Source organism: Mobula birostris, chromosome 3 (assembly GCF_030028105.1).
Source record: "Mobula birostris isolate sMobBir1 chromosome 3, sMobBir1.hap1, whole genome shotgun sequence".
NCBI classification, from domain to species: domain Eukaryota; kingdom Metazoa; phylum Chordata; class Chondrichthyes; order Myliobatiformes; family Myliobatidae; genus Mobula; species Mobula birostris.
The window spans coordinates 143,500,816-143,516,425 of NC_092372.1; positions in this window are offsets into that span (position 1 = coordinate 143,500,816).

Here is a 15,610-nt window from a genome sequence, read left to right on the forward strand (position 1 = left end):
AAGAACAAGACCCCAGCCTCGAGCCTCAAGCTCGATCCTCAAGACCAAGAACCCAGCCTCGAGTCCTAAGTCCAATTTCCCAGCCTCGAGCCTCAAGTCCAAGTCTCCAGCCTCGAGCCTCAAGTCCACGACCACAGCCTCGAACCTCAGGCTCAAGCCTGAAGACCAAGACCCCAGCCTGTCTCCAAGCTGGAGCCTTAAGACCAAGATCCCAGCTTCAAGCCTCAAGCTTGAGCCTCAAGACCAAGACCCCAGCCTCGAGCCTCAAGACCAAGTCCCCAGCCTCGAGCTTCAAGCCTGAGCCTCAAGACCAAGACCCCAGCCTGTCTCCAAGCTCCAGCCTCAAGACCAACACCCGAGCTTCAAGCCTCAAGCTTGAGCCTCAAGACCAAGACCCCAGACTCAAGCCTCAAGCTCGAGCCTCAAGAACAAGACCCCAGCCTCGAGCCTCAAGACCAAGTCTCCAGCCTCGAGCTTCAAGCTGGAGCCTCAAGACCAACACCCTAGCCTGTCTTCAAGCTCGCACCACAAGACCCCAGCATCAAGCCTCGAACTCGAGCCTCAAGAACAATACCACAATCTCGACCCTGAAGTCCAAGACCACAGCCTCGATCCTTACCAAGACCCTAGCCTCAAACCTCAAGCTGGAGCCTCAAGACCAACACCCTAGCCTGTCTTCAAGCTTGCACCTCAAGAACAAGACCCCAGCCTGTCTCCAAGCTTGAGTCTCAAGACCAAGAACCCAGCCTCGAGCCTCAACCTTGAGTCTCAAGACCCCAGACTCCAGCCTCAAGACCAAGACCCCAGCCTGTCTTCAAGCTCGCACCTCAAGAACAAGACTCCAGCCTCGAGCATTAAGCATGAGCCTCAAGACCAAGACCCAAGCCTCGTGCTTCAAGCTCGAGCCTCAAGTCCAAGACCCCAGCCTCGAGCCTCAAGTCCAAGACCCCAGCCTTGAACCTCAAGTCCAAGACCACAACCTCGATCCTTACCAAGACACCAGCCTCAAACCTCAAGCTGGAGCCTCAAGACCAAGACCCCAGCCTGTCTCCAGGCTGGAGCCTCAAGACCAAGACCCCAGCTTCTAGCCTCAAGCTTGAGCCTCAAGACCAAGACCCCAGACTCACGCCTCTAGCTCGAGCCTCAAGAACAAGACCCCAGCCTCGAGCCTCAAGACCAAGTCCCCAGCCTCGAGCTTCAAGCTTGAGCCTCAAGACCAAGACCCCAGACTCAAGCCTCAAGCTCGAGCCTCAAGAACAAGACCCCAGCCTCGAGCCTCAAGACCAAGTCCCCAGCCTCGAGCTTCAAGCTCGAGCCTCAAGACCAATACACCAGCCTCGAGCCTCAAGTTCGAGCCTCAAGACCAAGACCCCAGCCTCAAGCCTCAAGCTCGAGCCGCAAGACCAAGACTCCAGCCTGTCTCCAAGCCCAAGCCTCAAGACCAAGACCCCAGCCTCGAGCCTCAAGTTCGAACCTCAAGACCAAGACCCCAGCCTCGAGCCTCTAGACCAAGTCCCCAGCCTCGAGCCTCAAAACCAAGACCGCAGCCTGTCTTCAAGCTCGCACCACAAGACCCCAACGTCAAGCCTCAAACTCGAGCCTCAAGAACAATACCACAATCTCGACCCTCAAGTCCAAGACCACAGCCTCGATCCTTACCAAGACCCTAGCCTCAAACCTCAAGCTGGAGCCTCAAGACCAACACCCTAGCCTGTCTTCAAGCTTGCACCTCAAGAACAAGACCCCAGCCTCGAGCCTCAAGCTCGATCCTCAAGACCAAGAACCCAGCCTCGAGTCCTAAGTCCAATTCCACAGCCTCGAGCCACAAGTCCAAGTCTCCAGCCTCGAGCCTCAAGTCCACGACCACAGCCTCGAACCTCGTCCAAGACCTCAGCTTTGAGCCTCAAGAACAAGACCACAGACTCAAGACCAAGACACCAGCCTCGAGAATTAAGCTCGAGCCTCAAGACCAAGACCCCAGCCTGTCTCCAAGCTCGAGCTTCAAGATCAAGACTCCAGCCTGTCTCCAAGCTCGAGCCACCAGGCCAAGACCCCAGCCTCGAGTCTCAAGCTCGAGCCTCCACACCAAGATCCCAGCATCGAGCATCAAGACCAAGACCCCAGCCACGAGCCTCAAGCTTGAGCCACAGACCAAGACCCCAGACTCAAGACTCAAGCTCGAGCCTCAAGACCAAGACCCCAGCCTCGAGCCTCAAGACCATGACCCCAGCCTCGAGCTTCAAGCTTGAGCCTCAAGACCAAACCCCAGCCTCGTGCCTCAAGTCCAAGACCCCAGCCTCAAGACTCAAGTCCAAGACCCCAGCCTCAAGGCTCAAACTTGAGCCTCAAGACCAAGTCCTCAGCCCCGAGCCTCAAGCTCGAGCCTCAAGACCAAGACCCCAGACTGTCTTCAAGATCGCACCTCAAGAACAAGACTCCAGCCTCGAGCATCAAGCTCGAGCCTCAAGTCCAAGACCCCAGCCTCGAGCCTCAAGTCCAAGACCACAGCCTCAATCCTTACCAAGACCCCAGCCTCAAACCTCAAGCTGGAGCCTCAAGACCAAGACCCTAGCCTGTCTTCAAGCTTGGACCTCGAGCAAGACCCCAGACTCGAGCCTCAAGCTCGAGCCTCATGACCAAGACCCCAGCCTCGTGCCTCAAGACCATGACCCCAGCCTCGAGCTTCAAGCTTGACCCTCAAGACCAAACCCCAACCTCGAGCCTCAAGACCAAGACCCCAGCCTCAAGGCTCAAGCTCGAGCCTCAAGACCAAGTTCCAAGCCTTGAGCCTCAAGCTCGAGCCTCAAGACCAAGACCCCAGCCTGTCTTCAAGCTCGCACCTCAAGAACAAGACTCCAGCCTCGAGCATCAAGCACGAGCCTCAAGACCAAGACCCAAGCCTCGTGCCTCAAGCTCGAGCCTCAAGTCCAAGACCCCAGCCTCGAGCCTCAAGTCCAAGACCCCAGCCTTGAACCTCAAGTCCAAGACCATAGCCTCGATCCTTACCAAGACCCTAGCCTCAAACCTCAAGCTGGAGTCTCAAGACCAACACCCTAGCCTGTCTTCAAGCTTGCACCTCAAGAACAAGACCCCAGCCTCGAGCCTCAAGCTCGATCCTCAAGACCAAGAACCCAGCCTCGAGTCCTAAGTCCAATTTCCCAGCCTCGAGCCTCAAGTCCAAGTCTCCAGCCTCGAGCCTCAAGTCCACGACCACAGCCTCGAACCTCAGGCTCAAGCCTGAAGACCAAGACCCCAGCCTGTCTCCAAGCTGGAGCCTTAAGACCAAGATCCCAGCTTCAAGCCTCAAGCTTGAGCCTCAAGACCAAGACCCCAGCCTCGAGCCTCAAGACCAAGTCCCCAGCCTCGAGCTTCAAGCCTGAGCCTCAAGACCAAGACCCCAGCCTGTCTCCAAGCTCCAGCCTCAAGACCAACACCCGAGCTTCAAGCCTCAAGCTTGAGCCTCAAGACCAAGACCCCAGACTCAAGCCTCAAGCTCGAGCCTCAAGAACAAGACCCCAGCCTCGAGCCTCAAGACCAAGTCTCCAGCCTCGAGCTTCAAGCTGGAGCCTCAAGACCAACACCCTAGCCTGTCTTCAAGCTCGCACCACAAGACCCCAGCATCAAGCCTCGAACTCGAGCCTCAAGAACAATACCACAATCTCGACCCTGAAGTCCAAGACCACAGCCTCGATCCTTACCAAGACCCTAGCCTCAAACCTCAAGCTGGAGCCTCAAGACCAACACCCTAGCCTGTCTTCAAGCTTGCACCTCAAGAACAAGACCCCAGCCTGTCTCCAAGCTTGAGTCTCAAGACCAAGAACCCAGCCTCGAGCCTCAACCTTGAGTCTCAAGACCCCAGACTCCAGCCTCAAGACCAAGACCCCAGCCTGTCTTCAAGCTCGCACCTCAAGAACAAGACTCCAGCCTCGAGCATTAAGCATGAGCCTCAAGACCAAGACCCAAGCCTCGTGCTTCAAGCTCGAGCCTCAAGTCCAAGACCCCAGCCTCGAGCCTCAAGTCCAAGACCCCAGCCTTGAACCTCAAGTCCAAGACCACAACCTCGATCCTTACCAAGACACCAGCCTCAAACCTCAAGCTGGAGCCTCAAGACCAAGACCCCAGCCTGTCTCCAGGCTGGAGCCTCAAGACCAAGACCCCAGCTTCTAGCCTCAAGCTTGAGCCTCAAGACCAAGACCCCAGACTCACGCCTCTAGCTCGAGCCTCAAGAACAAGACCCCAGCCTCGAGCCTCAAGACCAAGTCCCCAGCCTCGAGCTTCAAGCTTGAGCCTCAAGACCAAGACCCCAGACTCAAGCCTCAAGCTCGAGCCTCAAGAACAAGACCCCAGCCTCGAGCCTCAAGACCAAGTCCCCAGCCTCGAGCTTCAAGCTCGAGCCTCAAGACCAATACACCAGCCTCGAGCCTCAAGTTCGAGCCTCAAGACCAAGACCCCAGCCTCAAGCCTCAAGCTCGAGCCGCAAGACCAAGACTCCAGCCTGTCTCCAAGCCCAAGCCTCAAGACCAAGACCCCAGCCTCGAGCCTCAAGTTCGAACCTCAAGACCAAGACCCCAGCCTCGAGCCTCTAGACCAAGTCCCCAGCCTCGAGCCTCAAAACCAAGACCGCAGCCTGTCTTCAAGCTCGCACCACAAGACCCCAACGTCAAGCCTCAAACTCGAGCCTCAAGAACAATACCACAATCTCGACCCTCAAGTCCAAGACCACAGCCTCGATCCTTACCAAGACCCTAGCCTCAAACCTCAAGCTGGAGCCTCAAGACCAACACCCTAGCCTGTCTTCAAGCTTGCACCTCAAGAACAAGACCCCAGCCTCGAGCCTCAAGCTCGATCCTCAAGACCAAGAACCCAGCCTCGAGTCCTAAGTCCAATTCCACAGCCTCGAGCCACAAGTCCAAGTCTCCAGCCTCGAGCCTCAAGTCCACGACCACAGCCTCGAACCTCGTCCAAGACCTCAGCTTTGAGCCTCAAGAACAAGACCACAGACTCAAGACCAAGACACCAGCCTCGAGAATTAAGCTCGAGCCTCAAGACCAAGACCCCAGCCTGTCTCCAAGCTCGAGCTTCAAGATCAAGACCCCAGCCTGTCTCCAAGCTCGAGCCACCAGGCCAAGACCCCAGCCTCGAGTCTCAAGCTCGAGCCTCCACACCAAGATCCCAGCATCGAGCATCAAGACCAAGACCCCAGCCACGAGCCTCAAGCTTGAGCCACAGACCAAGACCCCAGACTCAAGACTCAAGCTCGAGCCTCAAGACCAAGACCCCAGCCTCGAGCCTCAAGACCATGACCCCAGCCTCGAGCTTCAAGCTTGAGCCTCAAGACCAAACCCCAGCCTCGTGCCTCAAGTCCAAGACCCCAGCCTCAAGACTCAAGTCCAAGACCCCAGCCTCAAGGCTCAAACTTGAGCCTCAAGACCAAGTCCTCAGCCCCGAGCCTCAAGCTCGAGCCTCAAGACCAAGACCCCAGACTGTCTTCAAGATCGCACCTCAAGAACAAGACTCCAGCCTCGAGCATCAAGCTCGAGCCTCAAGTCCAAGACCCCAGCCTCGAGCCTCAAGTCCAAGACCACAGCCTCAATCCTTACCAAGACCCCAGCCTCAAACCTCAAGCTGGAGCCTCAAGACCAAGACCCTAGCCTGTCTTCAAGCTTGGACCTCGAGCAAGACCCCAGACTCGAGCCTCAAGCTCGAGCCTCATGACCAAGACCCCAGACTCGAGCCTCAAGCTCGAGCCTCAAGACCAAGACCCCAGCCTTGAGCCTTAACACCAAGACCCCAGCCTCGAGCCACAAGACCAAGACCTCAGCCTCAAGCCTTAAGCTCGAGCCTCAAGACCAAGACCCCAGCCTGTCTCCAAGCTTGAACCTCAAGATCAAGACTCCAGCCTGTCTCCAAGCTCGAGTCACAAGACCAAGACCCCAGCCTCGAGCCTCAAGCTCGAGCCTCCACACCAAGATCCCAGCATCGAGCATCAAGACCAAGACCCCAGCCATGAGCCTCAAGCTTGAGCCTCAAGTCCAAGACCCCAGCCTCGAGCCTCAACACCAAGATCCCTGCCTTGAACCACAAGACCAAGACCCCAGCCTCAAGCCTCAAGCTCGAGCCTCCACACCAAGATCCCAGCATTGAGCATCAAGACCAAGACCCCAGCCACGAGCCTCAAGTTCGAGCCTCCACACCAAGATCCCAGCATCGAGCATCAAGACCAAGACCCCAGCCACGAGCCTCAAGCTTGAGCCACAAGACCAAGACCCCAGCTTCGAGCCTCAAAACCAAGAACTCAGCCTCGAGACTTAAGAGCAAGACCCCAGCCTCGAGCCTCAAGACCGACCCCAACCTCGAGCCTCAAGACCAATACACTAGCCTCGAGCCTCAAGTTCGAGCCTCAAGACCAAGACCCGAGCCTCAAGCCTCAAGCTCGAGCCACAAGACCAAGACCCCAGCCTGTCTCCAAGATCAAGCCTCAAGACCAAGACCACAGCCTCGAGCCTCAAGTTCAAACCTCAACACCAAGACCCCAGCCTCGAGCCTGTAGACCAAGTCCCCAGCCTCGAGCCTCAAAACCAAGACCGCAGCCTGTCTTCAAGCTCGCATCTCAAGCACAAGACCCCAGCGTCGAGCCTCAAGCTCGAGCCTCAAGACCAAGACTCCAGCCTCGAGCCTCAAGAGCAAGACCACAATCTCGACCCTCAAGCTCGAGCCTCAAGACCACGACCCCAGCCTCGAGCCTCAAGACCAAGACCCCAGCCTCAAGGCTCAAGCTCGAGCCTCAAGACCAAGTTCCAAGCCTTGAGCCTCAAGCTCGAGCTTCAAGACCAAGACCCCAGCCTGTCTTCAAGCTCGCACCTCAAGAACAAGACTCCAGCCTCGAGCATCAAGCACGAGCCTCAAGACCAAGACCCCAGCCTCGAGCCTCAAGTCCAAGACCCCAGCCTTGAACCTCAAGTCCAAGACCACAGCCTCGATTCTTACCAAGACACCAGCCTCAAACCTCAAGCTGGAGCCTCAAGACTAAGACCCCAGCTTCAAGCCTCAAGACCAAGACCCCAGACTCAAGCCTCAAGCTCGAGCCTCAAGACCAAGACCTCAGCCTCGTGCCTCAAGACCATGACCCCAGCCTCGAGCTTCAAGCTTGAGCCTCAAGACCAAACCCCAGCCTCGAGCCTCAAGACCAAGACCCCAGCCTCGAGCCTCAAGACCAAGACTCCAGCGTCAAGCCTCAAGCTCGAGCCTCAAGAGCAAGACTCCAGCCTCGAGCCTCAAGAACAAGACCCCACCCTCGAGCCTCTAGACCAAGTCCTCAGTTTCGAACCTCAAAACTAAGACCGCAGCCTGTCTTCAAGCTCGCACCACAAGACCCCAGCGTCAAGCCTCAAGCTCGAGCCTCAAGAGCAATACCACAATCTCGACCCTCAAGCTCGAGCCTCAAGAACAAGACCCCAGCCTCGAGCTTCAAGACCAAGTACCCAGCCTCGAGCTTCAAGCTTGAGCCTCAAGACCAAGACCCCAGCCTGTCTCCAAGCTGGAGCCTCAAGACCAAGACCCCAGCTTCAAGCCTCAAGCTTGAGCCTCAAGACCAAGACCCCAGACTCAAGCCTCAAGCTCGAGCCTCAAGACCAAGACCTCAGCCTCGTGCCTCAAGACCATGACCCCAGCCTCGAGCTTCAAGCTTGAGCCTCAAGACCAAACCCCAGCCTCGAGCCTCAAGACCAAGACACCAGCCTCGAGCCTCAAGACCAAGACCCCAGCGTTAAGCCTCAAGCTCGAGCCTCAAGACCAAGACACCAGCCTCGTGCCTCAAGACCATGACCCCAGCCTCGAGCTTCAAGCTTGAGCCTCAAGACCAAACCCCAGCCTCGAGCCTCAAGACCAAGACCCCAGCCTCAAGGCTCAAGCTCGAGTCTCAAGACCAAGTTCCAAGCCTTGAGCCTCAAGCTCGAGCCTCAAGACCAAGACCTCAGCCTGTCTTCAAGCTCGCACCTCAAGAACAAGACTCCAGCCTCGAGCATCAAGCACGAGCCTCAAGACCAAGACCCAAGCCTCGTGCCTCAAGCTCGAGCCTCAAGTCCAAGACCCCAGCCTCGAGCCTCAAGTCCAAGACCCCAGCCTTGAACCTCAAGTCCAAGACCATAGCCTCGATCCTTACCAAGACCCTAGCCTCAAACCTCAAGCTGGAGCCTCAAGACCAACACCCTAGGTTGTCTTCAAGCTTGCACCTCAAGAACAAGACCCCAGCCTCGAGCCTCAAGCTCGATCCTCAAGACCAAGAACCCAGCCTCGAGTCCTAAGTCCAATTTCCCAGCCTCGAGCCTCAAGTCCGAGTCTCCAGCCTCGAGCCTCAAGTCCACGACCCCAGCCTCGAACCTCGTCCAAGGCCTCAGCTTCGAGCCTCAGGAACAAGACCACAGAGTCAAGACCAAGACACCAGCCTCGAGCCTCAAGACCAAGACCCCAGCTTCAAGCCTCAGGCTCAAGCCTGAAGACCAAGACCCCAGCCTGTCTCCAAGCTGGAGCCTTAAGACCAAGATCCCAGCTTCAAGCCTCAAGCTTGAGCCTCAAGAACAAGACCCCAGACTCAAGCCTCAAGCTCGAGCCTCAAGGGTAAGACTCCAGCCTCGAGCCTCAAGAGCAAGACCACAATCTCGACCCTCAAGCTTGAGCCTCAAGAACAAGACCCCAGCCTCGAGCCTCAAGACCAAGTCCCCAGCCTCGAGCTTCAAGCCTGAGCCTCAAGACCAAGACCCCAGCCTGTCCCCAAGCTCCAGCCTCAAGACCAACACCCGAGCTTCAAGCCTCAAGCTTGAGCCTCAAGACCAAGACCCCAGACTCAAGCCTCAAGCTCGAGCCTCAAGAACAAGACCCCAGCCTCGAGCCTCAAGACCAAGTCCCCAGCCTCGAGCTTCAAGCTTGAGCCTCAAGACCGACCCCAGACTCAAGCCTCAAGCTCGAGCCTCAAGAACAAGACACCAGCCTCGAGCCTCAAGACCAAGACCCCAGCCTCGAGCCACAAGACCAATATACCAGCCTCGAGCCTCAAGTTCGAGCCTCAAGACCAAGACCCCAGCCTCAAGCCTCAAGCTCGAGCCGCAAGACCAAGACTCCAGCCTGTCTCCAAGCCCAAGCCTCAAGACCAAGACCCCAGCCTCGAGCCTCAAGTTCGAACCTCAAGACCAAGACCCCAGCCTCGAGCCTCTAGACCAAGTCCCCAGCCTCGAGCCTCAAAACCAAGACCGCAGCCTGTCTTCAAGCTCGCACCACAAGACCCCAGCGTCAAGCCTCAAACTCAAGCCTCAAGAACAATACCACAATCTCGACCCTCAAGTCGAAGACCACAGCCTTGATCCTTACCAAGACCCTAGCCTCAAACCTCAAGCTGGAGCCTCAAGACCAACACCCTAGCCTGTCTTCAAGCTTGCACCTCAAGAACAAGACCCCAGCCTGTCTCCAAGCTTGAGTCTCAAGACCAAGAACCCAGCCTCGAGCCTCAACCTTGAGTCTCAAGACCCCAGACTCCAGCCTCAAGACCAAGACCCCAGCCTGTCTTCAAGCTCGAGCCTCAAGACCATGACCCCAGCCTCGAGCTTCAAGCTTGAGCCTCAAGACCAAACCCCAGCCTCGAGCCTCAAGACCAAGACCCCAGCCTCAAGGCTCAAGCTCGAGCCTCAAGACCAAGTTCCAAGCCTTGAGCCTCAAGCTCGAGCCTCAAGACCAAGACCCCAGCCTGTCTTCAAACTCGCACCTCAAGAACAAGACTCCAGCCTCGAGCAATAAGCATGAGCCTCAAGACCAAGACCCAAGCCTCGTGCTTCAAGCTCGAGCCTCAAGTCCAAGACCCCAGCCTCGAGCCTCAAGTCCAAGACCCCAGCCTTGAACCTCAAGTCCAAGACCACAACCTCGATCCTTACCAAGACACCAGCCTCAAACCTCAAGCTGGAGCCTCAAGACCAAGACCCCAGCCTGTCTCCAAGCTGGAGCCTCAAGACCAAGACCCCAGCTTCTAGCCTCAAGCTTGAGCCTCCAGACCAAGACCCCAGACTCACGCCTCTAGCTCGAGCCTCAAGAACAAGACCCCAGCCTCGAGCCTCAAGACCAAGTCCCCAGCCTCGAGCTTCAAGCTTGAGCCTCAAGACCAAGACCCCAGACTCAAGCCTCAAGCTCGAGCCTCAAGAACAAGACCCCAGCCTCGAGCCTCAAGACCAAGTCCCCAGCCTCGAGCTTCAAGCTCGAGCCTCAAGACCAATACACCAGCCTCGAGCCTCAAGTTCGAGCCTCAAGACCAAGACCCCAGCCTCAAGCCTCAAGCTCGAGCCGCAAGACCAAGACTCCAGCCTGTCTCCAAGCCCAAGCCTCAAGACCAAGACCCCAGCCTCGAGCCTCAAGTTCGAACCTCAAGACCAAGACCCCAGCCTCGAGCCTCTAGCTTGAGCCTCAAGTCCAAGACCCCAGCCTCGAGCCTCGACACCAAGATCCCAGCCTTGAACCACAAGACCAAGACCCCAGCCTCAAGCCTCAAGCTCGAGCCTCCACACCAAGATCCCAGCATCGAGCATCAAGACCAAGACCCCAGCCACGAGCCTCAAGCTTGAGCCTCAAGTCCAAGACCCCAGCCTCGAGCCTCGACACCAAGATCCCAGCCTTGAACCACAAGACCAAGACCCCAGCCTCAAGCCTCAAGCTCGAGCCTCCACACCAAGATCCCAGCATTGAGCATCAAGACCAAGACCCCAGCCACGAGCCTCAAGTTCGAGCCTCCACACCAAGATCCCAGCATCGAGCATCAAGACCAAGACCCCAGCCACGAGCCTCAAGCTTGAGCCACAAGACCAAGACCCCAGCTTCGAGCCTCAAAACCAAGACCTCAGCCTCGAGACTTAAGAGCAAGACCCCAGCCTCGAGCCTCAAGACCGACCCCAACCTCGAGCCTCAAGACCAATACACCAGCCTCGAGCCTCAAGTTCGAGCCTCAAGCTCGAGCCACAAGACCAAGACTCCAGCCTGTCTAAAAGCTCAAGCCTCAAGACCAAGACCACAGCCTCGAGCCTCAAGTTCAAACCTCAACACCAAGACCCCAGCCTCGAGCCTGTAGACCAAGTCCCCAGCCTCGAGCCTCAAAACCAAGACCACAATCTCGACCCTCAAGCTCGAGCCTCAAGACCATGACCCCAGCCTCGAGCCTCAAGACCAAGACCCCAGCCTCAAGGCTCAAGCTCGAGCCTCAAGACCAAGTTCCAAGCCTTGAGCCTCAAGCTCGAGCTTCAAGACCAAGACCCCAGCCTGTCTTCAAGCTCGCACCTCAAGAACAAGACTCCAGCCTCGAGCATCAAGCATGAGCCTCAAGACCAAGACCCCAGCCTCGAGCCTCAAGTCCAAGACCCCAGCCTTGAACCTCAAGTCCAAGACCACAGCCTCGATTCTTCCCAAGACACCAGCCTCAAACCTCAAGCTGGAGCCTCAAGACTAAGACCCCAGCTTCAAGCCTCAAGACCAAGACCCCAGACTCAAGCCTCAAGCTCGAGCCTCAAGACCAAGACCTCAGCCTCGTGCCTCAAGACCATGACCCCAGCCTCGAGCTTCAAGCTTGAGCCTCAAGACCAAACCCCAGCCTCGAGCCTCAAGACCAAGACCCCAGCCTCGAGCCTCTAGACCAAGTCCCCAGCCTCGAGCCACAAAACCAAGACCGCAGCCTGTCTTCAAGCTCGCACCACAAGACCCCAGCGTCAAGCCTCAAGCTCGAGCCTCAAGAGCAATACCACAATCTGGACCCTCAAGCTCGAGCCTCAAGAACAAGACCCCAGCCTCGAGCTTCAAGACCATGTACCCGGCCTCGAGCTTCAAGCTTGAGCCTCAAGGCCAAGACCCCAGCCTGTCTCCAAGCTGGAGCCTCAAGACCAAGACCCCAGTTTCAAGCCTCAAGCTTGAGCCTCAAGACCAAGACCCCAGACTCAAGCCTCAAGCTCGAGCCTCAAGACCAAGACCTCAGCCTCGTGCCTCAAGACCATGACCCCAGCCTCGAGCTTCAAGCTTGAGCCTCAAGACCAAACCCCAGCCTCGAGCCTCAAGACCAAGACACCAGCCTCGAGCCTCAAGACCAAGACCCCAGCGTCAAGCCTCAAGCTCGAGCCTCAAGACCAAGACCCCAGCCTCGTGCCTCAAGACCATGACCCCAGCCTCGAGCTTCAAGCTTGAGCCTCAAGACCAAACCCCAGCCTCGAGCCTCAAGACCAAGACCCCAGCCTCGAGCCTCTAGACCAAGTCCCCAGCCTCGAGCCTCAAAACCAAGACCGCAGCCTGTCTTCAAGCTCGCACCACAAGACCCCAGCGTCAAGCCTCATGCTCGAGCCTCAAGAGCAATACCACAATCTCGACCCTCAAGCTCGAGCCTCAAGAACAAGACCCCAGCCTCGAGCTTCAAGACCATGTACCCAGCCTCGAGCTTCAAGCTTGAGCCTCAAGGCCAAGACCCCAGCCTGTCTCCAAGCTGGAGCCTCAAGACCAAGACCACAGCTTCAAGCCTCAAGCTTGAGCCTCAAGACCAAGACCCCAGACTCAAGCCTCAAGCTCGAGCCTCAAGACCAAGACCTCAGCCTCGTGCCTCAAGACCATGACCCCAGCCTCGAGCTTCAAGCTTGAGCCTCAAGACCAAACCCCAGCCTCGAGCCTCAAGACCAAGACACCAGCCTCGAGCCTCAAGACCAAGACCCCAGCGTCAAGCCTCAAGCTCGAGCCTCAAGACCAAGACCCCAGCCTCGTGCCTCAAGACCATGACCCCAGCCTCGAGCTTCAAGCTTGAGCCTCAAGACCAAACCCCAGCCTCGAGCCTCAGGACCAAGACCCCAGCCTCAAGGCTCAAGCTCGAGCCTCAAGAGCAAGTTCCAAGCCTTGAGCCTCAAGCTCGAGCCTCAAGACCAAGACCTCAGCCTCGTGCCTCAAGACCATGACCCCAGCCTCGAGCTTCAAGCTTGAGCCTCAAGACCAAACCCCAGCCTCGAGCCTCAAGACGAAGACACCAGCCTCGAGCCTCAAGACCAAGACCCCAGACTCAAGCCTCAAGCTCGAGCCTCAAGACCAAGACCCCAGCATCGAGCATCAAGACCAAGACCCCAGCCACGAGCCTCAAGCTTGAGCCTCAAGTCCAAAACCCCAGCCTCGAGCCTCAACACCAAGATCCCAGCCTTGAGCCACAAGACCAAGACCCCAGCCTCAAGCCTCAAGCTCGAGCCTCCACACCAAGATCCCAGCATTGAGCATCAAGACCAAGACCCCAGCCACGAGCCTCAAGTTCGAGCCTCCACACCAAGATCCCAGCATCGAGCATCAAGACCAAGACCCCAGCCACGAGCCTCAAGCTTGAGCCACAAGAGCAAGACCCCAGCTTCAAGCCTCAAAACCAAGACCTCAGCCTCGAGACTTAAGAGCAAGACCCCAACCTCGAGCCTTAAGACCGACCCCAGCCTCGAGCCTCAAGACCAATACACCAGCCTCGAGCCTCAAGTTCGAGCCTCAAGACCAAGACCCGAGCATCAAGCCTCAAGCTCGAGCCACAAGACCAAGACTCCAGCCTGTCTCCAAGCTCAAGCCTCAAGACCAAGACCACAGCCCCGAGCCTCAAGTTCAAACCTCAAGACCAAGACCCCAGCCTCGAGCCTCTAGACCAAGTCCCCAGCCTCGAGCCTCAAAACCAAGACCGCAGCCTGTCTTCAAGCTCACACCTCAAGCACAAGACCCCAGCGTCGAGCCTCAAGCTCGAGCCTCAAGACCAAGACTCCGGCCTCGAACCTCAAGAGCAAGACCACAATCTCGAGCCTCAAGACCAAGACCCCAGCCTTGTGCCTCAAGACCATGACCCCAGCCTCGTGCTTCAAGCTTGAGCCTCAAGACCAAACCCCAGCCTCGAGTCTCAAGACCAAGACCCCAGCCTGTCTTCAAGCTTGCACCTCAAGAACAAGACTCCAGCCTCGAGCATCAAGCACGAGCCTCAAGACCAAGACCCCAGCGTCGAGCCTCAAGTCCAAGACCCCAGCCTTGAACCTCAAGTCCAAGACCACAGCCTCGATCCTTACCAAGGCACCAGCCTCAAACCTCAAGCTGGAGCCTCAAGACCAAGACCCCAGCCTGTCTCCAAGCTCCAGCCTCAAGACCAGGGCCCCAGCTTCAAGCCTCAAGCTTGAGCCTCAAGATCAAGACCGCAGACTCAAGCCTCAAGCTCGAGCCTCAAGACCAAGACCCCAGCCTCGTGCCTCAAGACCATGACCCCAGCCTCGAGCTTCAAGCTTGAGCCTCAAGACCAAACCCCAGCCTCGAGCCTCAAGACCAAGACCCCAGCCTCAAGGCTCAAGCTCGAGCCTCAAGAGCAAGTTCCAAGCCTTGAGCCTCAAGCTCGAGCCTCAAGACCAAGACCTCTGCCTGTCTTCAAGCTCGCACCTCAAGAACAAGACTCCAGCCTCGAGCATCAAGCACGAGCCTCAAGACCAAGACCCCAGCCTCGAGCCTCAAGACCAAGATCCCAGCCTCGAGCCTCAAGCTCGAGCCGCAAGACCAAGACTCCAGCCTGTCTCCAAGCCCAAGCCTCAAGACCAAGACCCCAGCCTCGAGCCTCAAGTTCGAACCTCAAGACCAAGACCCCAGCCTCGAGCCTCTAGACCAAGTCCCCAGCCTCGAGCCTCAAAACCAAGACCGCAGCCTGTCTTCAAGCTCGCACCACAAGACCCCAGCGTCAAGCCTCAAACTCGAGCCTCAAGAGCAATACCACAATCTCGACCCTCAAGTCCAAGACCACAGCCTCGATCCTTACCAAGACCCTAGCCTCAAACCTCAAGCTGGAGCCTCAAGACCAACACCCTAGCCTGTCTTCAAGCTTGCACCTCAAGAACAAGACCCCAGCCTTGAGCCTCAAGCTCGATCCTCAAGACCAAGACCCCAGTCTCGAGCCTCAACACCAAGACCCCAGCCTCAAACCTCAAGCTTGAGCCTCAAGACCAAGACTCCAACCTCGAGCCTCAAGACCATGACCACAGCCTCAAGCCTCAAGCTCGAGCCTCCACACCAATATCCCAGCATCGAGCATCAAGATCAAGACCCCAGCCACGAGCCTCAAGCTCGAGCTACAAGACCAAGACACCAGCCTCGAGCCTCAAGACCAAGACCACAACTTCGAGCCTCAGGTCCAAGACCCCTGCCTCGAGCCTCAAGCTTGAGCCTCAAGTCCAAGACCCCAGCCTCGAGCCTCAACACCAAGATCCCAGCCTTGAGCCACAAGACCAAGACCCCATCCTCAAGCCTCAAGCTCGAGCCTCCACACCAAGATCCCAGCATTGAGCATCAAGACCAAGACCCCAGCCACGAGCCTCAAGCTCGAGCCTCCACACCAAGATCCCAGCATCGAGCATCAAGACCAAGACCCCAGCCACGAGCCTCAAGCTTGAGCCACAAGAGCAAGACCCCAGCTTCAAGCCTCAAAACCAAGACCTCAGCCTCGAGACTTAAGAGCAAGACCCCAACCTCGAGCCTTAAGACCGACCCCAGCCTCGAGCCTCAAGACCAATACACCAGCCTCGAGCCTCAAGACCAAGACCCGAGCATCAAGCCTCAAGCTCGA